This window comes from Notechis scutatus, chromosome 3 (assembly GCF_049901735.1).
Source record: "Notechis scutatus isolate UNSWTSFEM ecotype Mainland chromosome 3, rNotScu1.2, whole genome shotgun sequence".
NCBI classification, from domain to species: Eukaryota; Metazoa; Chordata; class Lepidosauria; order Squamata; family Elapidae; genus Notechis; species Notechis scutatus.
Genome location: NC_142011.1, coordinates 171,007,343 through 171,022,448, shown reverse-complemented (window position 1 = coordinate 171,022,448; position 15,106 = coordinate 171,007,343). Strand labels below are relative to the sequence as shown.

The 15,106-nt window shown below is 36.7% G+C and overlaps 1 protein-coding gene across 1 annotated transcript in view; it reads right to left on the bottom strand.

Annotated features, from left to right (window-relative positions):
* The window catches only part of FAM110B (family with sequence similarity 110 member B), a 67,271-nt gene extending 52,711 nt beyond the window's left edge, over positions 1 to 14,560 (bottom strand). The window contains exon 1 of the mRNA XM_026689384.2: positions 14,153 to 14,560. The gene's annotated coding sequence lies outside the window, so the exon portion shown is untranslated. The remainder of the gene's footprint in view (positions 1 to 14,152) is intronic.
* Between the last annotated feature and the right edge of the window lie 546 nt (positions 14,561 to 15,106).

The following is a 15,106-nucleotide window of genomic DNA, read 5'->3' as shown; positions in this document are numbered from 1 at the left end:
AAAACAGCTTCCTCCACTATTCAAAAGATAATGGGTTCAGAAACTAATCACAATCAGGATAGGGAAGTACATGGGTGAAAGAAGAGTTAGCACAATTGGTTAGAAGTGGAAGTTGAAAAATGTCCCATAAGGCTAAATCGCTTCTATGAAACTAAAAATAGGTGGATCCAAGGCATTACCAGGAATGAGACACCACTTCAAGGAGACATTTGAGGTAAAAAGTTGCTTCTATTATTCAAAAGATACTTTTCAACTAAGGATGTCTCATTTGACAACTCTCTTTGAATTATTTATTTTTTTAAGTGCTATGTTGGCAATCACTCTTAAAAGTAGCCTAACTTTATAAAGTAGTTATTGTGAATCACATCAATTGCTCCTAATGTCAGTCAGCTAATTATGTCAAACTACAATCCCAATGTTTAGAAACCTAGCTTTGGTGCAAATGTCTTCACTTCAGTAACACTCAGGAGTGATACAGATAGGGCTTGAATGAGATAGCTGAATGAGTTGGAAAGGTTATTGAGGGTGTTTTCGTCTTCCAACATGTCAGATACAGCTATGCCCTATAAGCCAAGTAACATATTGCAGATGAAAAATTCACCTGTTGCCAACTTTTAATGATTTGTGATTAAGCACACTGAGGCCTTTAAATGGGGTACCTACTACTCTCTTTTGAATATGCTTCTCTGCTATTGCAACTGTCTTCAAACTGTTGCTGTCAATGACTAATAATTCAAAAGAAAAAGGTATGAAAAATTTAACCCCTCTTTTTAAAACTGAGCTCAAAGCCTCACACCTATATGATGAGTAGTTAAAAGTAGAGGCTAATTACATATCAATTGTTAGCCCTAAGAAACTGGTGGCAGAATTAAAAACTGGGTTAGAAAACCCAAGCTAATAGATTCTGACTTTTCTTCATTTCTCAAAATGATCCTGAAAGCTTTTGAAAACCTATCCATCTATCAATGGAACAATGGAACAGAAGTACCATATCTAATGAGAGGAGAAGGCACCACACTGTTCCACCTATGCCTTCCCTCACCCTAATTTGGTAATAATCAGCTGAATTCAATAAAATATCTTGATGTTTCTTCCACTCCTCTTTGCAGTTCATAGAAAGCTTTTTTCTCATGCCTGGCAAGATATTAATCTCATTCTGGGATTTTAGCAGACTGAATGGCTGATAATCAGGAATACTTTACTATACAGGATCGCAAGAAAGAATATATAAAGCACTTAAAACAGTCTAAAACATTGTAGCTAATAAAAGCAGCAACTTATAAAAAAGCATCTGTTGGTATCCATAGTAAATAAATACAAGTCTAAAACAGAAAAAAATCAGCATAAGAAGTGCTCTTCACTACACTTAGGACCACTTACGATTGTTTGAAGTTACAACAGACTTGTGAAGTTACAACCAGTTGCAGCATTCTGTACTCATGTACATGATCATTTTTTGCTGTTTTCCCTTCAGAAATGCCCATAGGATAAGCTGTATTTGAACATGACGTAATTTGCTTAATAACTGTCACAGCTTGTTTAACCATAAAGTAAAAACAATCACAATCAAGTCCCACCTGTGGACTTATCCCAAAGACTTATGGGCTCAAATTATAATCAACCTACAAATGGAAAAAGAGGTGTACCTGGTAGTAGACAGTGCTAGCTTAAATGGTGGATAAGTCTGCAGCATGAAAGAACACCTTCAGTCCTTAGTTAAAGAAACTGAGCTTTGACACATATGTGGACATGGTTTGCACAGGAGCAAAAAAAAATTCTAAAGCATCTGAAGAGTTCAACAATATATAGTTTGGATCTGTTAAAACTCTAGAATCTGTGTAGTCCTGTCACATTTTTATCTCTGTTATAGTATTTATATTCTGGTAGTTTGTTTATTGCTGAAGAATTAAATCTGCATCTTCTGATTTTAAGGGAAAAATGTTTACAGAAAGCTGTATTAAAGAAAAGACTTCCTGCCTAGCACTCATCCTTGGAAAATTCTTGCAGATGTAACAAATATGTTTACTATCATAACCATCTGCAATTTTCTTTATTAGCTTCCCCAGAAAGGAAATGGGGAAGCCGGCAGGGAAGGTTGTAAGTTGCCACTGCCTGCCAAAACAACTGCTTCTTAGGGCTGGCTGAAAGAGCTGCCTACTGAGACCACCTGAACTCTTTTGGGGAAGTGCAGAAATTAGCTCCATTCTGGCATTCTACCAAAGTAGTTCCCTTCCATGCATGGAGGGAACTGAACTCCTTCAAGTAAGGGTACAAACCAAGTTTGAATCCTGAAGATTTGAAAAATCTAAAAATTTTGGAAAGAGAATTTATAATTTAACATAGTTGCTCCTAACTAAAGAAAAATGTCCTTCTAATTTCTCTCACTTATGTAAACATTGCAGGCTATCATGTATTTATATACTATCATATGTGTATCCCTTTTCATTTTAGAACATAAAATGTTCAACAATCCTAAGTAGTTCAACTATAGTTTTATGGTTGAATGCCAGTCTTTTGAGAAAAAAATATAGTCAAAATTAAATTGAATAAAATAGGATCTTGCCATGATAGCAGGCAAGCTATCATGGTATTTGGTTAAAAGTATTTGGTTAAAAATGTGATCCAGTTGTTTGCCTTAATAGAAGTCTTTGTCTTTTTATACAGAAGAGAGCAGGTGCCACATAGCATTATCAATTTCTTGAAGCTAAAGAAAGGGCTGTGTGAAGAAATTTAAAGTATCTAAAGTTTATCCATTTCAAGCTAAAAGATTTATAACCCACAGTTCTTTATAAAATGTTATAGCCTTAACTCTTGCAACCTAGTTTATGTATCTAGCAGATAATCTGGAAATATGATAGGAAGAAAGGGAGACAGCTACAAAACTTCAGGGTCTGCCACCTTTAAAAGTTGTTAACAACTGGAAAGAACTAAGATGATGAATGAGGTGATTTACCTCTTTAGTAAATGTATAATGGTACTTACAAGAATTTATTTTGTGACCTTCACAAAGTTCAGCATATCTTAAGGGCCATTTGAGAAATGGGTACCTCAGGGTCTTCCAAGTGAAAATACTTGCTAATTAGAATAAGACAACAAAGTATCCCAATTAACAATTCTAAAGAAATCTGAAGAAGATTTTAAACTTTCAGAAGAGTAAAGAATTTTGATGAAGCCAAACAATAACAAACAGGCTACAGCTGTGATGATTGAAGGTGAATCACCTGAGCAGGACTGAGTGAATAATTCTTGGATTCTAGAAGTTTTAAATGTGTGCACAACCTTGCACACAAGTCTCATGCACAAAGTTCATAATGAAGCAGAAATCTCTATGGATAGGAATATAGGTAGTTTTAATCGCATTTTAAGAAATGCTGAATAGATCCTTACTGCATTCTTTAGGACTAGCCTTTCAACAATGGGGGTGGGGGTGTGCTGTACTATGGTTTTGTATTATGGTTTTAATGTTGTAAGCTGCCCAGAGTCCCCTATGTATGAATTGGGCGGCCATATAGATTTGTTTAATAATAAAATAGGAAAGTTGGTGACTGAATGAGTACAGATACAGAGATTTAACCAAACTGTATTATATTGTTTAAAGTTAATGGAAAGTTAAAAGTTAATGCCAAGCAGGCATTAAGGATTAAAGTTCTGATAAGTATTTTTGATGTATTAGAAGCTATTTGTAAAACTTGTCAATATAATTCATCGAGTTATGGTTAATTGTTTAACCATGATACTTGTAAGCTGCTTTTATTTGCCTGATTGAACTGGCTAAATGAATAAGGCAAATCCTGCTTAGATTTAATATGTGAGTATACTTATTATTTGTCATATTCAAATCTAGCAACCTCTGAATTTACATATTTACTAATTTTCCCTAAACAATGCAGAGATTAGTTAAATGTTCCTTGAAAAGGGCTTACATTTGCAATAAGGCAGAAAGAACTAAGCAAACTACAATGGGCTGAGCAAATACTTCTTGCCAGAAAGATGAACCCAGCTGCTTTTGTTGCACATAGATTTAGCTTAAGCTTCACTTGAAAACTTAGTATCTTTATTATTATTGTTTATATAATATTAATTTTTATATATACAGAACTGTATTTTTGATGAGATGCTTTTACAACCAAAACCAATATAGTTAGTTCTAGCTTAATGCCCACCCGTTCAGCAAACAGTCAACATTACAACAATGCTGAATAAGGAGGACTTAAGAATTTTAATATTCCTTGCAGATATGGCTGTCAGAGCATACCCAAGGTCACATGATCATGATTTGGGCACTTAGCAACTTAGCTTGCAATTATAGTGCTATAGCATTCTGAAGTAATGTGATCACAATTTGCAAACTTCACTGCCAACTTCTGATGAGCAAAAAAATGAAGAAGCTGGCAAGAAGTTGCAAATAGGGGTCATGTGACCCAGGCTACTTCAATTGTGCAGGATTCTCCTAACAACAGCAATTGGGATGGTTGGTGCAGTCAGGTAACATGTCTGATAATTTCATCTCTTAGTGATGGAATTCTTGGTCCCAATTGTAATTGATAAGTGAGGATTACCTGCACATGAATACAGGATAAATATAGGATAAATATCCCAATATATTCATGCAAACATCATGGGCATCTACAAGCACAAAAAAAAAAGGACATAGTAGACTTGACTCACAGATGACTTCCTATTTGGAAACCAGGTTAATATCTTCAAGCACTAGATTCAGGGTATCCATGGTAGTACCTAAAAAACAAGTATAAGATTTTCCAGTTCGTGTGTATGTATGTATGTATGTATGTATGTATGTATGTGTGTATGTGTATGTGTATGTGTATGTGTATGTGTGTGCATGTATGTGTATGTGTGTGTGTGTATGTGTATGTGTGTGCATGTATGTGTATGTATGTGTATGTATATATGTGTATGTATATGTATGTGTATGTGTGTGTGTGTATATACACACACACACACACGAACACACACACACGAACACACACACATATACAACACACACACACACGAACACACATGCACATGAAAGTGTATATAAATGGGGGAAGCAAGAGAGGGAGAGGCTAGATTGAAAAATTAATGTAGAGTCCTTGAATATATAATGGCTTTAAGAAGATCAGAAGTCTTTACATATTTTCTTTTCTCTACATTTCTCTTTCTTTTATGGCTTTTACTTTGTTAAAATTTTATTCAATGAATTTATTTTAAAAAAATAAAAAAAATGTAGATTTCCAACAATTCTGTTGAAATCACTTGTCCATCAAACATAGCATGTTATTCTTTTTAGCATTAGTGGTCTTTCTCTTTGGAATGTGCTGCACACATTCCGTTTTTTAACTCTAGAAGCTCAAGAATGCTTGGTTTTTGATAAGCCCATTGCCCTTAATTTTTATTGGGATAGTCATTTCTGTTTGCTTTAGCTATCATTTGTTTCGCTAACATTTAGTGACCTCTTTTTCTCTCCTGCACACATTCCAATACTCATGAAAATATACAGTATAAAGTTCTCCAAACAAGCCAAGGCAAACGTGGGACAGGCTGAACTGACTTATCAGAAAGAGCCTCCCCATTTATTCAGATCCACTGAAAACTTTCTGACCCATTCCTCAGCCTTAATGAGACTTGAACAGAAAGTTAATGAAAGCCTCCAATACAGCTATTTTAAAAAACTAAACAGAATCAACATACTGATGATTAAAAATAGAACATTATGATAACAGTAACTATGACTAGAGAACTAAAAGGCTCTGCAGCTTTCTGATTAAAGCATGACTGTATATTCCCAAAAGATGCAAACACCTTCTGCACTGCAACTGACCTAATGTAGAATGAATTATTATTGGGGGAAGAGGTGAGGGAAATAATTTCACAAAACAAAACAAAAAAGTTGGAGGTCATAGCCCTGCATCTAGTTGGAAACAAAAAAAAAATCCTTGCAGTCTGGCATAATAGTAAGAATCCTACTAACAATACAGTTACAATATAGAAAGACAAAGAAGCTTAGATAAATGTGTTTGCAAAAAGAAATGACCTATGGTGCATTAGAACTCATATTTTCTAGATTCAAGAATTATGTGTTCATCACTATACCTAACAGGTCCTCTAATCTATCATATAGTATACACACATTCTTCTATCTCCATTTCTATCTCCATTTTTAGGGAACCTGCTTCTCCAATATTAAGGAGAAGAGTAATGAAGAGGAAATACATCCATATTGCTGGAAACAAGATGGATATGCCCTTAGAGCTGTTTTTATTGCTTGATAGAGTTGTGTAGCTTCATCATTTTTTTCTTGGTTTGAGCTCGTTTCACTAACTGGGTTGGAATAACAATACAGTAGATATTCCACAACCTTCGCTGCTTTCAAAAAAGTTGGATACATCTCATCTGATTTACACATAAATGGGAAATCACCAGAAAATATAGGTTAGACTGAAAATTCAGAAAAACATCAAAAGTAGACAACTGAAAACCGCTTCCATTGTGTTTTCAAGAAAACTACATGGATATAGAACTGTGCTATATTAAAGCAAATCATTATTTTTCATATTTGGTGTGTAGCTCATTCAATGCCATGAATGACATAATCACATCAACATTTTGCAAAATTCTAGAACATTATGGAAAAGCACCGAATTTACAAGAAGCATGCACACACAAAATGTAAAATCACCGAACCGGTAGTTACTGCAGTCGGATCCCACCCCTGACTAAAAGACATCCAAGGTTCCTTCCATCCATGTTATTTAAAATAAGCACACCTAGGCATGCACAATTATTTCTAAGAAAGGGTTTTGCCATGGATACAGTACAACACTGCTAATAAGTTATAATTTGATGTATATATGACAGATCACCAACCTAATAGCTTCAAGCCTTATAAACCTCATATTGCAAGCCACCACTCCTGTTACTCTTAAAATATTATCATATGTAGCTGTGGCATTTCTACAATAGAAGTGTATAGCACATGTTTAGTCATATTGTAGCTATTATGCTATGTTTAGTATTTTTCTAGTTCTTACTTAGGAGTGTGTATTTGACATCTAGCTTTCTTGGAACATGCTTGGGCCTTCTACAATTTCACTTAATGTGAAACAGATTTTTTGTAAGGAAGTTCTACGATGGCAAGCAGAGAAAGTTTTTCCATCATTCTCCCATGTATTGCAGAAACTCTAAAAACATGTCTACTGCTATTTTACAACTTTTGGCAAGAAAAAGAAAATACTGACGAAAAGTGTGAATAACTAGTACTCAAAGTACATGGATATATAACTGTGAGTTTTATCATTAGCAAGTAGTTAATCTGTATAAGTTTGGTCTAGTGGTTAAAAGCACCAGATTAGAAACCAGAAGACTGAGAGTTCAAGTTCAGCCTTTCCTAGTTTGGTGACCTTGGGCCAGTCACTGTCCCTCAGCCCAACTCACAGGGTTGTTGTTATGGGGAAAATAGGAGGAAGTAGTAACATTAGATATGTTTGCTGCCTAGAGTTGTTTATAAAACTAATAAAGGTGGGATACATATTAAATATATAAATTAAATAAATATAATTAAATGATGGGATTTTAGAAAGTCTTAGGTCCCAAAATTCCATTTCAGAGCCACTTTATTGATATTGCTTACCCCAAAGAATTATACATATCTTTGGGAGCCTTCTGAATTCAGAACCTTGAATTGCCCTACTCTTCTAATACTGAACAACCTAACTAGACTTGACCTGGCATTTTGACAGTGTCCAAGGCAGGTATTTATATTTTGCTGATAGGTAAAATAAATTATTCCATTTTCTGCTAAGTAGAAGGGTGGGATGAAAATGAGAAAGAAGAGCCAGTAAGGTATGGAAACTACTGGGCAAAATAATGTGTAAAGGAACATGCCTGTCTTTAATATACTAGTGTGTTCTTTTAAACGGAATGTGCATTTAAATGCCTGCCACAATAAATGAAAAAAATATTTTTATAACTGGTAGAGTAGGGGAAAGAAGGAAGACTCAAGGCTATGAATATACAGGAATAATTTGAAAAACCAAAGATATGGAAATCAATCACTTGAAGACCTCCCTTTGTGGAAACTGTATTAAAAATAAGGAAAAGGTTTCACAATTACTAAATAAAATTAAATAGGACTTATAACCGCATACAAGAGCACATACAAATATGATTTTCAGATTACTAGAAAAGAATTTAGAAAACATGAACATTCAATTAACTAGTCTTATTACAAATCTCATGGAACATATCAAGGTTAAGCAGAACATGATCATAAACAAGCTATAATTTTCTTAAGTTTTTCAAGCTTGCTGTAATTAGTTTTTAATAAAGTAAAAAAATAAACAAAATATTCATGCATACGAAGAGTCCATAACCACATCTGACTTACACAAATATGTAACTGGATAAAGACATAAATACGAATTATCTTGTGTAGATTTCTTTGTGCCTAATTATATTTATTTTGATTCATTTCATTGTGTACCATTTTTATAACCAGTGCAGTGGAAGCAGCTCACTCCTCTAAAGTTTATTTGTTTATTTGTAAGAATTATTTGTTTATGATGTCATCTCAAAAATTTCAGTGAATTCCTTGAGCACAAGGACATAAATAATCTAAATGGTAGTCATGCAAGCAAAAATGATGGAAGCAAAAATGATGGAATGTGAATTATAGGCTCCAACCAAAAATGTACTTTTAAGAGTCACATGAATAATGAAAAGGGACCATTGGTTACAAATTGCCCAGACCATTATACATTTGTGGCAACTCTCTAAAGGAATTATAGGTTTCTGTCATTGTCTACTCAAAAGAAGTGGGGCAAAAATTTTAAAAAGCATCAAAATTAGTATAAAAAATGTCTAGTATTGCTTTCAAATTCATGCCCATGAAACACACACACACACAAAAATGTCAAATTATGAGAGTCATGCTAATTTATGGTAATCCAAAAGTACTGAAGCACCTGAAGCTATGGTGGCTCTGTGGTTAGAATGCAGTATTGCAGGGTAATTCTGCTGACTGCCAGCAATTCGGCTCAAGATTGACTCAGCTTTCCATCCTTCAGAGATCGGTAAAATGAGCACCCAGATTGTTGGGGTCAATATGTTGACTCTATAAACCACTTAGAGAGTGCTGTAAAGCACTGTGGTATATACATATAAGGATTGTTGCTATTTCAGACTAATATATTTTGTTAAAATGCATAACTTTATTGAGCTACCATTCACTTCATCAGGTGCATCTGATGAACTAAACTATAACTTGGTTAGGTTTATGCCTTTTAATAACTTACTTTTAGTTTAAATGACAAATTGATATTTATAAAAATCTGAAACAAAAACACAGATAAGATCTAGACTAAACCTTTTATTCTAAGTCATGGAATGGTTGTTAAGAGAATCACTGCAGTTAAGTGAATCATGCAATCATCAAGAAAATTCAGCTTTTCCCATTGACCTGTTGGAAGCTGACTGAGAAGATCACAAATAGTACTGTGCAACAGTTTTATATACATGCCAGTTGCCAAATGGCCGAAGTTTGATCACGTGACTGTGTTGATGCTACAATAGTTGTAAGTGTGAGGATCAATAGTAAGTTGCTCTTTTCAAGGCTATTGTAACTTTGAACAGTTGTTAAACAAATGGTTGTAAGTTAAGGACCACCTGTATATTTTAACTTAAAGGCTCAGTGGAATCTCTTATCAAAAAGAATTACAAAAAGAAGAAAAAATATTAAATTAAAAACATCATACATGAAACAAATATAATAAAGTTAGGAGCCATTAATGTGAGGCAACACAAACATTTTTATTTATATTAGCTTATTCAGATGCTTCTTTACTTTTAAAAAAAAACAGTATCTTTCATTATTTTCCAGCTATAAACTGAGACAACTCTTTATCAGCTACTTTTCTAAAATAACTGATACCTTTGCCACAATGGTAATTTTATGTCTCAGTGGAATCATAAATCTATGTAAAGTTATGACAGATTTATCAGATTTGGCAAAGCTACCAAAGCTTGAAGAAAGAGCTGTCTGTTTATTCCTGGGAAAACAGAGCACACATTCCATGAATAAAAAAACTATAACAGATTTCTCAGATGATTTTGTTTATCTTAAACTACTCTTCTAATATCTAATTTGGTACTTACTACAGCTGTGGAAATAATTTTATGAGTCATTTTGTTTCCTCAGTTGTCTCATCGGAAATGTTCAGAACCCTTTGAGAAGGCTTCAAAGCAGCCCACTAAAGGTGTTTCCAACTATTTGGCCATTCGGGGAGTGGATCAAAGGAGAATTATCTGCATTGCCCTCTACCTGTGTAGAACAAACATACCAGTCAAATGCATTTCTTTAAAACAAAAATTAGTAAATCCTCAACACTGTCTCTTCTTCACATATAGAATAGCCATTTAGCTACAATACTATGTGGAAAATCTGTGATGTAACTTATTTTGGATATGCATAAGACTCAGAACAGAACTGAGATGATAAGCAGCAGACAATGTGGGCTAATATTTTGGGATAACCATTTCACAAAGTTTGCTGGTTACTCATATCATTTTCAGAAATTGAATGATGATCAGATAATACTTGCCTTGTAGCAAGCAATTTCTCTAAACACCAGCGAGAAAGCTAGAAAACAATAGGATGTTAAAAGGTAATTGTAAAAAAGTTAAAATGATGTAATCAGATTACATCATTGATGTAATTACATGATTACATGATGTAATCAGGAAAGGATCTGGAAGAACTGAGTTCAATCTCTGCCCAGACCATTTTAAACCTTTTTCTATTCTTTCTAGGCTTTTGCTTTGCCAATTCCCAAAAAATGGTTAAGATTTTTTTTTATTTGCTACAAAAAAAACTGCAGCAAAAAGGTTGTGCAGTCACTCATGTCCTAGTCACTACATGCATTAACTACTGCAATGTGCTTACATGGCTAGCCTTTGAAGACCACTTGGACTTCAACTGGTCCAGAATTCAGCAGGATGAACCTTGATTGGTATGTGACATCTCTGTTTCACAAACTGCACTGGTTACAAAATACTTCCAGGTGTTATTGATGGTGCTTGTCATAATCTATACAACCCTACATGGCATAGGGCATGGTTACTTGAGGGACCGTCTGTCTCCCATGACAGACTGATTAATGCCAAGTCCACCTGTAATCTATCAGGATCCTAGAAGCATGCCTTCACTGTCCTTATGCCTGCCCTCTTGAATGAGATTCACCAATATCCCCATGGCTCTCACTCTGGCATTCCAGAAAGCTATTTTCCCAGGTGGATGGGGGCCCTGTTGGATTGTGTTTGACTATGATTGACAGGATCCAACATCAACTCCTTATGTTTCATCTTTTATAAATATTACTATTTTATGCTATCACTTTTTTATACAATGTACCACTCAAAGTTGGTTAGAACCGAGTGGCATCTACACTGGGTAAATTAAGTGGAAGAACGCCATCACATTCTCTCTTCAGAGAATTTAGTCATCAACAAGTTGAAGACACACATGAAGGAATGTAAAACTAAGGATTTGGGAATGAGAACTGCAGCTGTAACAAAATGCCTTACTATCCCATTCATGGGCATGTCTGCTGGGTGTCTTTATCAGCTATACAGAGAGGCCTGTCCAGCTTCTGCTTGAATGCCTTCCATGAGAACAGCCAATCATGTTCAGATGCTGATTTAGTTAGATGTTAAATGCTCTAATCATTTGAAAGCTCTGTACAACTCACACCCATAATTTAACCATGATTTTGCTCAATTATCCATTTTTTCTAAATGTTAACATTTCTATTCACTAAAATATGCTTTGCTAGTTAATAGTTCAAAATCAAGCTCATTCAAAATCTGTTCCCTTTAATGGAAATCAGTCAGAGCCACCATGGATATCAAACACCAAACTACTGCCATTTTCTATGCAATAAAACACTTGAACACTATGCTATGCTATATTCTTAATATTCTGATTTCTAAACTAAGTATCCCAAAATCATTATTTTGACATCTTCATATGGCTTCTAGGTCTGTTCCAATTTGGATATGATATTCTTATATCTTGGTTCTAAGTTTCCATATGGATAATATCTGAGTATAAAACAGCATAAAATAAAGCTTTATTTTTTTTAAAAAATGGTTCTGTTAACATTACCTACAGTTGCAGCTTTTGTAGCACTCATACTGCTGACTCATGTTTAGCTTGTGACCAAAATACATTTCACCTCTATTGTTGCCATCCAACTATCTTCTCATCTTGTAGTTATACAAAACAGTAACCAATAAAAGGTAGACAAGGATTAACCCAGAGTTAACTGTCCCTCCAACTAACAAGGAACTATTTATTGACAAGCTTTCCTTGGACAGAATTGTTAATTAGCATCAATTTAACAATAAAAATGGTATCAATCCTGTGGAATAAACTATTATTGTTATTCCTGTATTGTAGATATGTCATGAACATAAGGGGCAAGTTTAAGACTGAGATTAGGAACTTATTAACCATTTCATTAGAACATGACGGAGGAAATATTGTAATACTTATGCTGCAAAAACCTCACCAAGAAGTTAAACCAGGTATATATGCGAATCAATTTTCTTGCTAGAATTAGTGTTTTAGATTCATGCTAACTATAGAATCCTAAAACAAATTGTTTGTATAATGTCATACAGTTGTCACTGGAGCTCACCAAATGTAAAGATAGCTGTACCTGCCTGCCAGGCAGAAAATATCAATATATCCAGCAGCAGTTATCTTCTGATATATATGCAGTGTAAAACTTGAAGAGGTATTTATCCATCTTAAAAAGAAGCTACTAAACTTTAGTTATAAGCACACTGACAAAATGTCAAATATGTCAATATTTTTTTCTTTAGAGTAAACACCCACACTACATTTACTTTACACAATGTCAAACACAAGCACCACCAAAGAAACATTGCTCCAGTATCCATACAGCAATGAAATAGCCAAAGCCAAGCTTTAATTAAAGCTGGGCTAACATCCATCCTAAAAGGGATACAGATACTTTTCACACACAGGTGCTAGACATTTGCTCTAGGGAAAGGGATGCACTTCCAGAGCCTATATAACTGTCTTCCTTCAAATTCAATGTCCCAAAGGTGCTTTTTCAGGAGGCAACTGAACTTTCTCATTTTTATCTGAAGACGTTTCACTTCTCATCCAAGAAGCTTCTTCAGCTCTGACCGGAGGGTGGAGAATGGAAGGATTTCTATTCCTTGCAGACAGCTGGACATTTGCATTCTTTTAGAGAGTCGTTGGGGCCACTTGGGGAAAAAAAAAACACCTTTGGGACAACCATGTCCTGGATGACTAAGAATCTCCAGATTCAATCATTGAATTCAATCATTCCAAAGAATGTACAAAACCGCGTCTTTTCTTCAAAAAGTGGAGATTCTGGAAAGGCAGCCCCGAGGCTCTACCGCACTTCGCAGGTAGAGCAACGGCCTTAACGAAGGCGAACTTCCTATTCTCCCGGAATTGCTTCCATTTCTACAAGTCTAAAATGAAACGCTGCACCCAGATAGATACACGCGCACACACACATATACACAAACACACATATGCGCGCGCGCCAATAATGAAAGAGCGAATAACCCGGCCTCCCCCTCACTCTCTCTTTCTCAGCAATCCTGTACCAACCCGATTCTCGGTTTCCTGAGCAGGCGCACGTTAAACTTCCCTCTCCTGCTTCTGCGCTCGCGATCCAAGCGACTCCCTCCCAAAGCTACCACAAAAACACAACGAAACAACCCGCAGGGAGGAGGACCAACAATCCAGGTGTAGTGAGCGGCGCGTATGTAGCGTAAGCCGACCCTGGCCGCCTCTAAAACGGGCTTCAGCTGCTAGTTACGACGGCGGCGAGGCAGCGTTTGCTCAGGCGCACTAACTTAGCGCTACGAAGCGGGCACCGGCATTCCAGTCGTGGATAACCCGAGATGAGGAGAGAAGTGAAAAAGGCAGAGCCGCCGCCTAGCAGCTGAGAGACGAGGCTCCGGGCAAAGGGAGCGTTCCCCCTTCCCGATGTCTAGGCTCTGCTGTCTGTGTGTCCTTCCGCCACGACCACCCGTCCAGAAGCCCTGGGCGGCCACATTCCCTCGCTCCGAGCACAGCCAGACTTACCTGGCGCCCTGCTTCGGTCGCCTCCTCCGAGATAGCAAACCCTAGGCGAAGAAACGCGGTCTTGCCGAGAAAGCCATGGGAGCCAACGCTTCGGTTGGCGAAGGCACCAGAGAGAAATTGCAGGGCTTCGCGAAGGCGACGCGGTGCACGCGCCCCCGGGCTTCCTCCGCACATTGAATGAAAACTCTCCCACGGCCGAATTGCTGCCACCGCAGCCACAAGCGGCGCCGAGCTCCGTCCTTCCCACTTCTTCCGAACGCGTGGGGGGAGTTGAAGAACGGCGGGCAGGGTGCTGTCTCTGTATGGGCGGCCTTTCCAGGATGGCCCGGAAGGCAGCAAGAAGCAGAGCTCGCGGCTCGCCTTTGAATTTTTCACAGACTCTTCCTTCTTTCGCTGGCTTTGTCTTCCTTTTCCCTCCGCTTTGTCCCCCATTCTTCCCTCTGAATGGCTCGGTCCATCCTGAAATGGGTAGGGGGCGGGGCGGGGGATGCTATTCCTTGCATATAATAGGCTTGAATCGACCTCCGCGATGTAACGGAGCAGACAACAGCGCTGTGTATTCCTACCTTGGTTCCCTTTCAAAGACGGTGTTCTGGATTTGGATGATAAGAGGCTAGGAAAGTATGGTGGCTAAATTAAAGGTGGGCAGAGCAGGGAGATATACACGGCTCTGAGGCTGTGTTCACCAAACATTGCGCGTTGGTCTAATACCATAAACAAATCAATGGAACTGGGTTTTCACAATAAAGTCCATGGTTATGTTAAACAACTCAGGATATGGTGTACTACCTTTTTCCCTGATATGATTACTTCCATTGTATGAATAAAATTGGGTAGATCTGCTCTGTATGCATGGGAATGATGTCACAATACAATGATGCAACTTCTTTTTGTGTAACGATGAGGTGCAAGAATACTTTACTGTAGTCTTAACTGTATGACACAATTGTCATC